General features: G+C 35.5%; 1 protein-coding gene across 1 annotated transcript in view; it reads right to left on the reverse strand.

The window, feature by feature from the left end:
* The window catches only part of sty (sprouty signaling antagonist), a 31507-nt gene extending 21033 nt beyond the window's left edge, over window positions 1-10474 (reverse strand). Inside the window, exon 1 of the mRNA XM_013306346.1 lies at window positions 10186-10474. The gene's annotated coding sequence lies outside the window, so the exon portion shown is untranslated. The remainder of the gene's footprint in view (window positions 1-10185) is intronic.
* Between the last annotated feature and the right edge of the window lie 1575 nt (window positions 10475-12049).

Consider the following 12049-nt stretch of genomic DNA (forward strand, 5'->3'; position numbering starts at 1 on the left):
ATTGTTATTTTAGAGGAGACTTCCGCCCGCGCCGCTACGCGCCTATCAATTCCACGGCGCGTTGCTAATTTTAAAGTCGCTCAGGGTTGCCGTACTATTTATTATTAATCTATATCGAGACACAAGACCTTTATAAACAGTTAGATGAGTTAATTTATTGGACGTTGAAACAGTTACATTAGTTTACAACCCTTCATATCACGTAAGACTTTTTTATTATCTATGGTTATCATTAATGGATCCAACCACAAAAAAGATATTCTAGGTAAAGAAGTTAGACGGTGCTCTAATCTAATCTATTAATATTCATGCAGCAAACACAAAACTATATCTCGCAACAAAATACTTAAATATTTATAATAATACAGTTGAAATCAACCGTCTCTTTGTTTATCGCTAAAGGTCACAGAGTTCCCATAGCGTAAACACAATTTGTATGAACAGCTGAGTCCGAAAGAAGAAAAAAAATATCTACTCGTCAAGTGCGAGAGCCTGGCCAGTTTGTTTTCTTACACTTTATCGTGTCACTTCGACGTGGAATAGATATCGTGGCTCCGTACTTTACTTCCTTGTTAAATTTAGTGAGAATTAAAAAAAAATTGTAGTTATCATAATCCTACCTATTATATAGTATCAGGGTCATCTCCAAGTTTTGTTGGACTTGGGCTCCATGTAAGTATATTACAGTATTTTAATATACACATAGTATATAGCATAATTATCTATGCCCTTATGTTATGCAGTGCAATGCTATGCTATTTAATAAAGACAAAATCAAAGTTAAACGTTACGCCCCTGTACTTAGAAAATCGAAAAATATAAAATCGATACATAAACTACTTCGAAATACTAATGTGCCTGTAGTTCCTATAAACATACTTTTAGACATTATTAATTAGAATCCTTTGGCGCGAATGACGTGCTTTCGTTACAAAGTCCAGTGTCAGAATTAATCGTGAGGAGACACAAACGTCGACATTTTAGTAAGGCTAGTGTTGAGTCAATACACTGCCACATTTTCGGATTTTCTTCCTAACAATACATAACTCACATGTTGGTAAGCATTCTCTTTGGAATTTAAAAAAAAATTACAACTAGCCCTCTTAATCATCTGTTGGCGACATCCATGTCAAGTGGTACAAAAATTGTATAAAATTTCAATGAAAAAGTAACAACTTAAAAGCGAACAGTTACATCTTTGTTTATGAAAAAAGAATGGGGTTAAGCTGTTCAAAGGGCAGAAGGATGTACCGCCTGTGCGGGTGAATTATTTACGTCAGAAAGTTTGAAAGATTAAGTAAACGGTTATTGAAAGCGATGGCAAAGGAGCGGCGGCTCAAAGGGATTATAAATAAGTTGGCGCCCGACAACATGAGACTACTGCAGGACTACAGGAAGACTGGCAACCTTAGAAATATATTATAATTAATTTTTATTTCTGAATACGCTATTTATTTTTACACACAGAAGTAAACGATTTCGATATGTGTTTCCCGTTGAACCTATAGACCTACCGATCAAACGGCCCTTTGGGATTTTTACCATTGGGTCGGTTGACTGTTTGGATTCCATGGTCCAACGGGAAACATCCTGTTCCTTGTTTGTTAGTGACGTATTGAAATTGTCATTTTTATTTGTTTAATAATGTGAAATTAAATTATTTAAAGTAACAAGCTTGAGTTGAGCGTTGGTTTCGACCAATATATTATTTTTTGACTAACAAACAATAGGTATCTTCAGTATTAAAAGTGTTTTACAATTACTGATTCGTTTCACAACCTGGCCGCCGCTACTGGCCATCAGTAACACAAACTCACCTTTTACTATGCGAATGAATCCAAACATTTGTCACTAAGATAGGCGCTCGGAAGACGCGTCCATTTAGGTGTTATCGTTTCAATCGCATACCCATAAATTTCATGGTAGGGGGACACAGTAATTGCTGTTCGATTTCTATGAGGTCCAATAAACATAATTCTGATATTATCAGATAACTCGGTAAACATACACGGCAACGCAAATTGGTTAAGTACACATATCTTGCATATTGTACTATCTACACGAACGATAAGTGAAATTAAACGGTATTCAATCGGAATAAGGTTTAATTTAACTATTGGTATAATTTTAATAAACGCACCAAGTCTTAACGACTGACTATATTCCAGCAAATAACTTTATAACACGGACCAGAGGTGCCTTGTATTAAATGTATAAATACATTGCAATTCCTATTCAAGATTTCTTACTGAATTACCATCCTTCCTATGGAGTATATTCTCATTAATTCTATTTCTACTAACAAACAAGATATGTAAAAAAATTAAGATCGTAACGAAAGATTTCCCGCCGAAATTTTATATTTTTGTCGATGGTACACGCAACTTCGATAACATGACACAATATTATGTTATCTGTGTCTACGCGGCAACGAAAAAAAAAACGTTCGGTCAACATTCACCAAGGCCACGATGTACGCGGAACTCTCGAATCGACAAACGGAAACTTGGTTGAAAAAAAAACCTAAATGATATATTTTTTTCAGTTTGATGTAAACGATGAGAGCAATGTCAAATAAGTTACTGAGGACGATTTAAGGGTATTTGCTACTTTAGATTTTATGATCTGATAACAATATCTCTACCAAATAGCTGTCAACTTTATATTGGCATTTTGAATATTTGCTAATATTTATTTTATAGGTTATTGTTTAAATTGTAAATGTTGTCACATATCTTGGGATAGGATAAATATGAAGAATTAATAAAACTAAAGACAGACTGCCGATACTAAACATAATATTTTGTAGGTTATGTGCGTTTCGTAGTGTCAGTGTATAATTCGCTTATGTATTTACCTCTAATTTTATGTACTTTTGAAGGAGATTTTTTTTTATTAGTGTGCTGTGTATACTTATATGGCCAATACAATATGACATTTGATAGATGTTAAAAGAATCGTCATTGGTTGTCTTTTTCTAAATTAGATGCAAGCGTTGATAGAGTGGTTGCATCTAATCGTTATTCTCAATATGTTAATCTATGTAAGGAATCGTTCCGTATGCTTTGCACACCGCATGCCGGCACGTCCCTCCCGGATTCATCATATACGGACTTTATTGTGTTTTCCTCCTTAATTACTAATACGATGTCAACTGGCAGCACAGACCAACATAGATTATTTTACGAAAAAAAAAGTTAACTGCCATAGAGTAGTTACATGATTAATAAAAAAAGGTTTTGTGCAGACTTGTCATAATTAAATTTCCCTTAGTGAACATTAAACCTGATATTGCAAACTCTACTTTTTAGGCACAAAAAATCCTGCATTGTCTTGCAAACTAATAAAAGTTAAAATTTTGTCGTTGACCGATGCCCTTCATGCCGGATATTTGAATAATAGTCCACATGTAAGTCAACTTTTTTCCAGCCATTAAAAAAAAAGTGTTACAAAAAGCGGCAACAGCGCGCCCGGCCACATGCCCTGCGAACACGCACGCACGAATATGCGCTACAGATGTGCCAACTGTTAGGGTTGCCACTCGCCAATACTAAAGTTTACTAATTATAAATGCTAAAACCACTTATTACAGTCTAAGTTTCGCTATAATTAAAACATTTTTAACTACGTTTTAACTCAATTTTACTAAGCTTTACAGAGATACATTGTGTGTGAAAGCAAACAGTTGCCGCAAAGGATTTTAAATCGACGAAAGTTGGTCTAGCTACTTTAAAAAGAAGCACTACTAATAAAGTTTATCTGTTCTCTCGTTCCCCTCGTCTCCCTCCCCTATTATTAATAAAATGAATATTTTATGATTATTAATTTATCTTTGTAGATAAATGCAACATAACAGTAGGTTAATACGCGTGTAATCTAATAACGGACATAAAACTGTTCAATTAATATCTAGTAACGAGGTGCGGAGGAAATTAAATTATAAAGGAAGCGTTGTAAAAGCCTAGCGGATATTGCGACGGCGTAAATCAAGCGCGATAATGCGACAGCCTGCGCACCGCGCGCCTGACTCGAACCTACATACCAGCTAATTGGTGAATAACTTTCATTAGTAAATGTGAGGACACAACCTCAATTCAAATATATTAAAAATTTTATAGCAAATATAACTTTTCAAATAATTCCTTAATAATACTAATGTAATGTTCCTATATATCTAATCTTTAAGCTTACACAGAGTTAAGTTTAGTTATAACATTGCTATTTTATATGACAGAAAGAAAAAAACTAATGCAAGTTTACTCCATTAATGCAGCGATATATATTATATTATAATACAGTTTCCTTGAATTACTTGTTGTTGCTGATAGATAGATAGATAGAATGTTTGTGTCAATTTGTCAAATACAATATGATCGGTTTATGAATGAATTAATGAATGACAACAGTTCGTTCGGTTTGTTTACGCGCGATCGTCACAACTCGGCCGTGCTCGGTCGCGTCCGCCGCATCGAAATAGCACGCAGCGCGGCAGCGCAGCGACGCACCAACGACCAAGCGGTCGTCGACCCTGCAGCCACTCCGAAATATTGGAACTCTTTACAATACGATCCCTGATTCACCTATAGGGGTGTTGTTGGCTCACTTATAGGTAAAAATCATAAAATATTTGATTATAATAATAATTGTATTTGATATAAATCGTTATTAAAAAGGTTATCGATACCCACACCACTAACCAGTTTCATTACAACGCCTACAAAACACTATATATTTGTAGATTACATAGAAACGTCTTTAAAGTAGTAGTCTTATTAGTTTTTTTTCAAGAACATGTTATATCTAATTCATTTACTTTTGCTACTTATTAGTAAACTATTGTTATATGTAAAGTATAAATAGATGTATTAATTTTTAATAGGGATTTTGTTAAGCGCAACGGATGGAAACCTAAGGATGGAGAAATAGTTTAAGCGCCATCTATGTTTAGGGAGATTTAATAAAGAATTTTATTTATTATTTTGATATATATTTTTCTTCAATTTCACTGAACGTTTAATAATAAATTATTTTATATTGATAAAAACATCATGAAAATTATTAAATTATTTTTCACATTAATAAATGTATGCGTATGATTGAAAAAAAAAACATTAAATAAAGAGTCCTCAATATTTTTTGTTATTACAAAAATTTAAGAAAATTACCGTAAAAGTAATAGTAAAACTCTTAATGTCAATAGATGGCGTTATTTTGACTTTGGCATTTTCATTTCTGAAAGAATAGGTTGAATATAGAAGTGAGAAGAGATTTTATTTCATAATCGTTGATAGTGGAAAAAGTCGATTGCTGTAGCCTTTATATGTTATATTAGTTGGAATTAGTAGCGGGGGCGCTCCCACGTGTTGGGTCCCAGCACAGTGCGGTCCCACACCTACTGAATGTACTAAATGTTTGCCTATACAGAGAATGTGCCGCCCACCAGCACCCGACAGTTGCACAAGCAATCCTATTAATTTCAAAGTAATGAGATGTCAAGCGTAAAGTGAGTAATCTATAAATAAATATCATAAGATCTGTCATATAGGTTTCCTACATGGGTGAAGTAGATCGTGGAATTCCCAAACATTGAGTTCTTATTTACTTCTTGCTTGTTATATTGACAACTACACAACGAGGACGAAAGAATGCAATTTGTAAACAAATCCATTTCTAGAATAAGTTACTTCTGCTATGATGTGTTGATGGCAAACTACAAATCAAATTAGGAGTCTACACTTTTAAAGAACTTCAAATCGTATGTGACAGATTGTCCTGCAAAAAGATAGTATACTGTCAGAAAATTGTTTGTAAACTACATAGTCGTGGAATGCTGTTGGACACTAGAATTATGTATGCAATACTAGGATCAAATTCGCTATACAATAAGCACAAATACACATAGAGTCGTGTCCGTGGGATGCATACCGTCCAGCCTACGTTCCCGCGCAGCCTTGGCTGTTTCGCAACGTCGGTGCATCGCCTCGCTTCGCCTGTCACACAGGTGGTGGGCACAATGTGGGCAGCTGGAAAGTCCACCACTATACAATTATGTAAATAATAGCTGTCGCACGCGACTCCGTCTGCGCGGAATTAAAAAAAAACCTTAATTAGAATCCTACGTGATCTTCCAGTTTATGTTCTTCATCTATGTCAAGTTTCAGAGAGATAATATGTATACATCCATCCATTCGCATTTATATTATTAGCAAGATTACAAACTCTTAAAGCAAAAGTTGTAGGAAAAATAAAAATTATAAAAAATTCCACGGTTGTTTTCCTTAAGAACTGTTTTTTTACATAAGCTTTAGCATTAAAATATATGAAAAGACTGACGATCGATGTTAGAAATCAATTAAGTACCTACACAATTTATTACATAAATATTAATTATTTCTCGCGGTCATTTCAATATTAACTGCCAAATACACTGTTATATTTTCATGTAAAGCTTGTGTATGCAATTTTTTTCAATAGATATCCGTTTTGTATCAGCAAAGGCAATTGGTGCTATTGGTAAGCGGCAATAAAAAGGTAAAATTGTGTCATTTGTGACATACATACTAATACGGAGTTTAAAATGCGGCGTGGGCCGGCTCACCTACATTGTGGGGAATGGCCGGAGCTACGGGGCATAAATGTAAACAAATCGTTATTCATATTCTGTAAATGATCAAAATCCACCGGCCTCTAATTGAGCTGTGGACAGCCGAGGACTAAATATCTAATATGGTATTCGGTGGCGATAAAAGCGAAGTGTAAAACATAACTAGCACAATATAATTTAACGTTTCTAAAGGTATAACAACATTTAGGACCTTCATTTGTTTAGGTCAAGAGATATTTATAGCTGTACTACTTGTCGCATGCGACTCCGACCGCGCTGGATTAAAAAAACTTAATTAGTAGCCTATGTGTCTCTCAAGACTATGTTCCACATCTGTCAAACGTTATAATTTAAATTATAATATTATGTCAATAGATGGCGGACCGTATTGCTGGATCGCGTTATTAATTTATTTCCGATTGCATTTGAATAAAATTGACTCGCACCAAGATATAACCAGTGTATTATTGTGATTACTCGATACAACTCCAGTGAGAAGGGGACTTTTTGAGACTGCTTTACATGGTCCTTCGAGCCTAAAACAAGGTAAAAGAGAAACGTTTAACCGATCTGTAGATACCTCCTAAGGAAGATCCATCCATCTAAATATTTACATTTATTAGTAATAAGTAAGATTAGTAAGATGTAACCTTAGCTGGCTCATCCAGTACACTCACAACCTTGACCAGAGCGAACAGGTTTTATATTTATCCATAACGTAGTATTTTTTACGTATTACAGCTATTGGTCACTAAATCTTTTGTTTCTTTTTTTTAGAAGAAAATGGAAAGTGGTTTAAATTCAGAAATCGAGTTACAACATATTATGTACTTAATATTTTTTTTTACCTTAAAACGAACATGGGAAAAACCTTCGTTAAAGTCTACACATATCCTCAAACGTGACCTGCGTCGTAATACTTTAACTAAAATTAGTATTGCTTAGTGTAATAACTCTGTTGATATATTCTATTTCGAGTGCATTCATTTAGTTAGTTATCAGTTTAATTTATTAGACGCGGGCACCACCAGCAGATGAATAGCCTAGATTGTTAGTACCTACAAATCTAGGGCATTCGCTCCATACGTGATACGATGTTGCTATCGACTCGATGTTCACTACACTACATCTGGAGTCAGGAATGAATATATAACTTACGAGAAAGAAATCCATTGCAGTTGTACGTATTGTAATTAATAGTATAGTCCCAATTAGATCTTTATCCATTCAAATACAAATTTATTTAAACCAATTACGTCCGTATCTTGTCTTGTGACACGAGACACGGCGTTTCCGCTCGTTGCTTTGATAATGTATCTACAATATGACATATCAGGCTTGGGTTGAAAATTTTGCGACCGCAAAGTATGTCGTATGAGGTGAACGAGGGCGTGTTGCGGCGTTGTATGTTGCGGTGCGGTGAGTTGCAGTGCGGCGCGGAGTGCAGCGAGCGCTTCCTGCGCCGCACGCGGCCCCTTATCTTTTTCATTGATAGATTTATCTGCACGGGGTCGCCGCGACCGCTCTGCGCGAATGTACACTTTAAATTAATCACAGCCGGATCGAATAATTTTACTGTACTTGCATAATTAGAAATGACATTTAGATAATAAAAAATCTAGGTAAACCTGATGTGGCCAGTAACATGCGGTAATACGATGACTAATAATATTATAAAACGTCAACGTAAACTACAAAACGTAAGTTTATTCACAGTGTGACATCAATAAAATATTAACGATCGTTTTAACGCATAAAATATGTATTTATCACTAAACTGTTATATCTATTAAGGTATTAAGAAACTCTTCTATAAGGAAAATTCCCTAACGATTCCGCCATATTTTTATATACTGCAATAATTTCCGTAGCTAGTCCAATATGACTATTATTATGTGTCTATATAAAAAAGACATTTTTTTTAATTGTAAAGTCACAGATGGAGTTATAATAATCGAAAAATTAAAAACACCTCAATCAAAAGACGTCTGTCAAAGTATCTCATAACCTATTTTTTTTCTGATAGTGCATTATCTTAGCAAAAAGGGCACTGGCGCCATGGGTATCCGGCTTTAGCATACTCATGTTTGTGCTTTTAAAAGTTTTGAAACATAACATTGATAAAGGCTTTAATTCTTTTAAAACGTTCCTAAGCTCATGGTAGTCGCGAGTGGTTTATATTATCTGTGGAATAGTACTTCGGAGTGCTTTTTTACGTCGAACATCATTGGCACGTGTTTTGTAGTTTATGCACACACGACAAAGAGGTCTTATTCGTTTGTAGGTAAAAAAATAGTGGGTGCAAGACGAGAATCACTTCCTGTTATGCGTATCGAGTTACGTCTTAGTGTGGTCGGCGCTAGAGTTACCATATTAATTGTTAATTATTATAGGACATTGCTATTTATAAGCTTTTATTTAACATGCAATGTAAGTTCGGGTACAATCATGCAACGCCTCGCTTGTAGATATCTATCAACCGATTCAACTGAAAATTTTCATACATGTGTAAATACATTTATATTTAACTACTCTGGGTTAACACAACATTAAGTATGGTTAAAAAGGTGTTGATGATAAATGTTTTCGAGCAAAACATCCCCATGTTCCACAATCTTCATTCAACCTTTGAAAGTGGCTGTACTTCTAAAACATACCTTTCTCAATTCCATCACCCCTTTAAAATGTACTTATCTTTCTATTATACCTCGAGAGGACAGTATTTCTATGTAACCGTCCAACCACTTCTCTAAATCTAAATGGTGGTAATGCAAAAGCTAACTTTATTCAGATGTGTTACATGAAAACAGATTAAATTCCGCATGTAGCACGATCCATGGTCACCACAGTCACGCGCCGTGTCGCCGCAACGGGACTCCGCCGCAGCTCAACCCGCGCCCGCGCCCCCTCACGCTGTCCCGGCGACAACTTTTAATTCCTGTCACTGTCAGTACCTTCCCAGAACTATAACTATTAATATTTTTTACACATATAGCCAACGTCTGTACTTTGTAGCGGCAATTAAAACACAGTACTAGTACCCGTTATTTATCTGTAATCCTAATGGAAACGAAAAGAAATTGTCAGCCTGTGGTGTGTATGCGGATTGCAAATTTTCACGTTGATAGGTACATCCAGTAACGCTCTACTAGCGCCCTGGGCGAGATTTCTATCACGCTCTCTTTTTCTTCTATGCCTTTGGGAAGGTTAACAGGATTATGTGAGACTGTGTAATTCGCAGACCTGTGGTGCCCTGAGCAGTCGCAACCGCGCCTTTTCTAACGCCGGAACTCGGTACCTTATGTTATAATTTGTAACCTAAACCGTCATCCGATGAGATTACCGCATAATTCTCCGCTAAAATGACCTTGAGAAAGACTTCTTTATTAATCATACATTCTGGTAAAACCTAATCTTTGCGGACACGAGGTTAATCAATGAAGGATTCGACATACTATCTGTGCTGCAATACAATTAAGACTATTCGCCAAGATGATCGAATTGTGAAATAATGACGTTGGAACGATTATTTTTTGTTGTGATTTCGCACAAGGTCGGAGGTTGGTGTATAAATAACGCACCCAATGTTGATCCGGCGGCGCTCAGCGGCGGTGGGGCAAAAGACGTAATGCAGTCCGTTTCCTTCTCCGCTGTGATATTGTTCTGTCGCGATATGAGATTCGCGGTGCGCGGACGCTTCCGCAGCGCAGCTTGCGCGCGGGCGTTCGCCGGTCGACTGTTTCAGAGAGCGCCCCTCCTCCCGTCCCCTCATTCATTCGGACGCATGAATGAACGACACACGTGGCCCAAAAATTTCGACTGAAACTCCCGCGATGCCGATAGGGGGAAAACTGTAACCTCGAACCGGCGTCTAGACTGACGGATAGACTTGTCTATACCTCGCCAGAGACTCCGGCGCACGCAATAAAGATTATGTAATGCGTACTAATGATGCCCCTGATGCAGTTATTATAAATATTGTTATACAACACAAGTGGCATGACTCTAACTAATATTAATCGTTATCTAACTGTTAAATGTGGATTACAATTGGATTATATGTAATTCTATGATGACTGGTAATTACTAAAGGGAAATAAACAATTGCACACACATTTTTACACATGAAAAATATTCTGACATGCATACTTAGGTAAATTGTAGGTGACGATTTTTATAATCAGGAAATAAACGCTTTCTTATACCTGATAGCTTAGCTTTAGGAGAATGTTAAACATGTATTTGTTTAAATATTATAAACACAAGGCAGGAAAATAATTATATAAATAACTAATGCAATTTTTAACAATAAACTAATAAAGAATCTAATGAATAGTCTTAAATCTATGATATAAAATAAAATATTAAAAAACGAATAATTTACTAATATATTATTAAAAGGAGTCCCTTTAGGCAAAGTCCCGAGGATACTGGCAGCGTTCCCCCTTTAGACAGCTAAACTAATTCTTTGTCCGAGGTAGCTGCCAGCTCTTCGGTCCCCTGTGATGTCGATTAATTATATAAAGAAGTCAAAGGTTTAGGAACGCGTACCTTTAGATGTTGATATTTATAATACAAGTATGCAATTATAATCTATTTATTTATTTATTATGATAATGAATTTAATAATAAATAAAACAATAGTCTATTCATCTAAACATTATTTGTTTATTTTGTGGATTGTTCCCTTGTTCTTTGTTTTAATAATAACGTAAAAACTTCTTCAATTAAGTCCCTTACTATAATCATGAAAACAAGACGAAGCGTTGCAGTACGTTTTTATGCCTTATTTATGAAATCAAATCTTAAGTTACCTGAATTTAGACAATTTCAATTTGAATTACCATCATCTTAAAGATTTTGTTTTCTTTTAAATGTTTAATTATGTATATTAAATAGAGCAGTTCATCACTAAATAACTTTTTTTATTTTATTTATTTAGCGATGAAACCTTTTCTAAAACAAGTAGTCCTGCAGTTAGTTTATACGTAATTTTTTTCAAAAAGTATCTCAACATTTTTATTTTACATTTAGTTATTAATTCTTAAAAGTTCTAGAAATAAAACTTACCAGCAATCTTGCAGCGATTATCTTGTCTACACAGTAACACAATCATAAAAAATAACACTTTAAATTCACTGAAAGGTATAATATTGTACAATTTATATTGTTATCACCAATTAGCAGGTAATGTTCGCTAGAAATGACTTCCATGAGGAAGTGTCGGTCCGGATTTAAGCCGGGCTAGTTCGCTATGGGAGGTCGGAAGCCCGCGCAGGCGCTGTAGCCAGCGGGGCGTGACCTAGACCCTGAACAACAACACCCCCTCGCCCACGCACACACCGTTACCATGGTTACCAGAATAACGCATCCAAAAGTATCTAAAAAGGAATTAAAAAGACAAACTTTACATGCATACTTCATTACACGTGTAGGAATTAATCT

The sequence above is a fragment of the Papilio xuthus genome, unplaced genomic scaffold (genome assembly GCF_000836235.2).
Source record: "Papilio xuthus unplaced genomic scaffold, Pxut_1.1 DF828258.1, whole genome shotgun sequence".
Taxonomy (NCBI): Eukaryota; Metazoa; Arthropoda; class Insecta; order Lepidoptera; family Papilionidae; genus Papilio; species Papilio xuthus.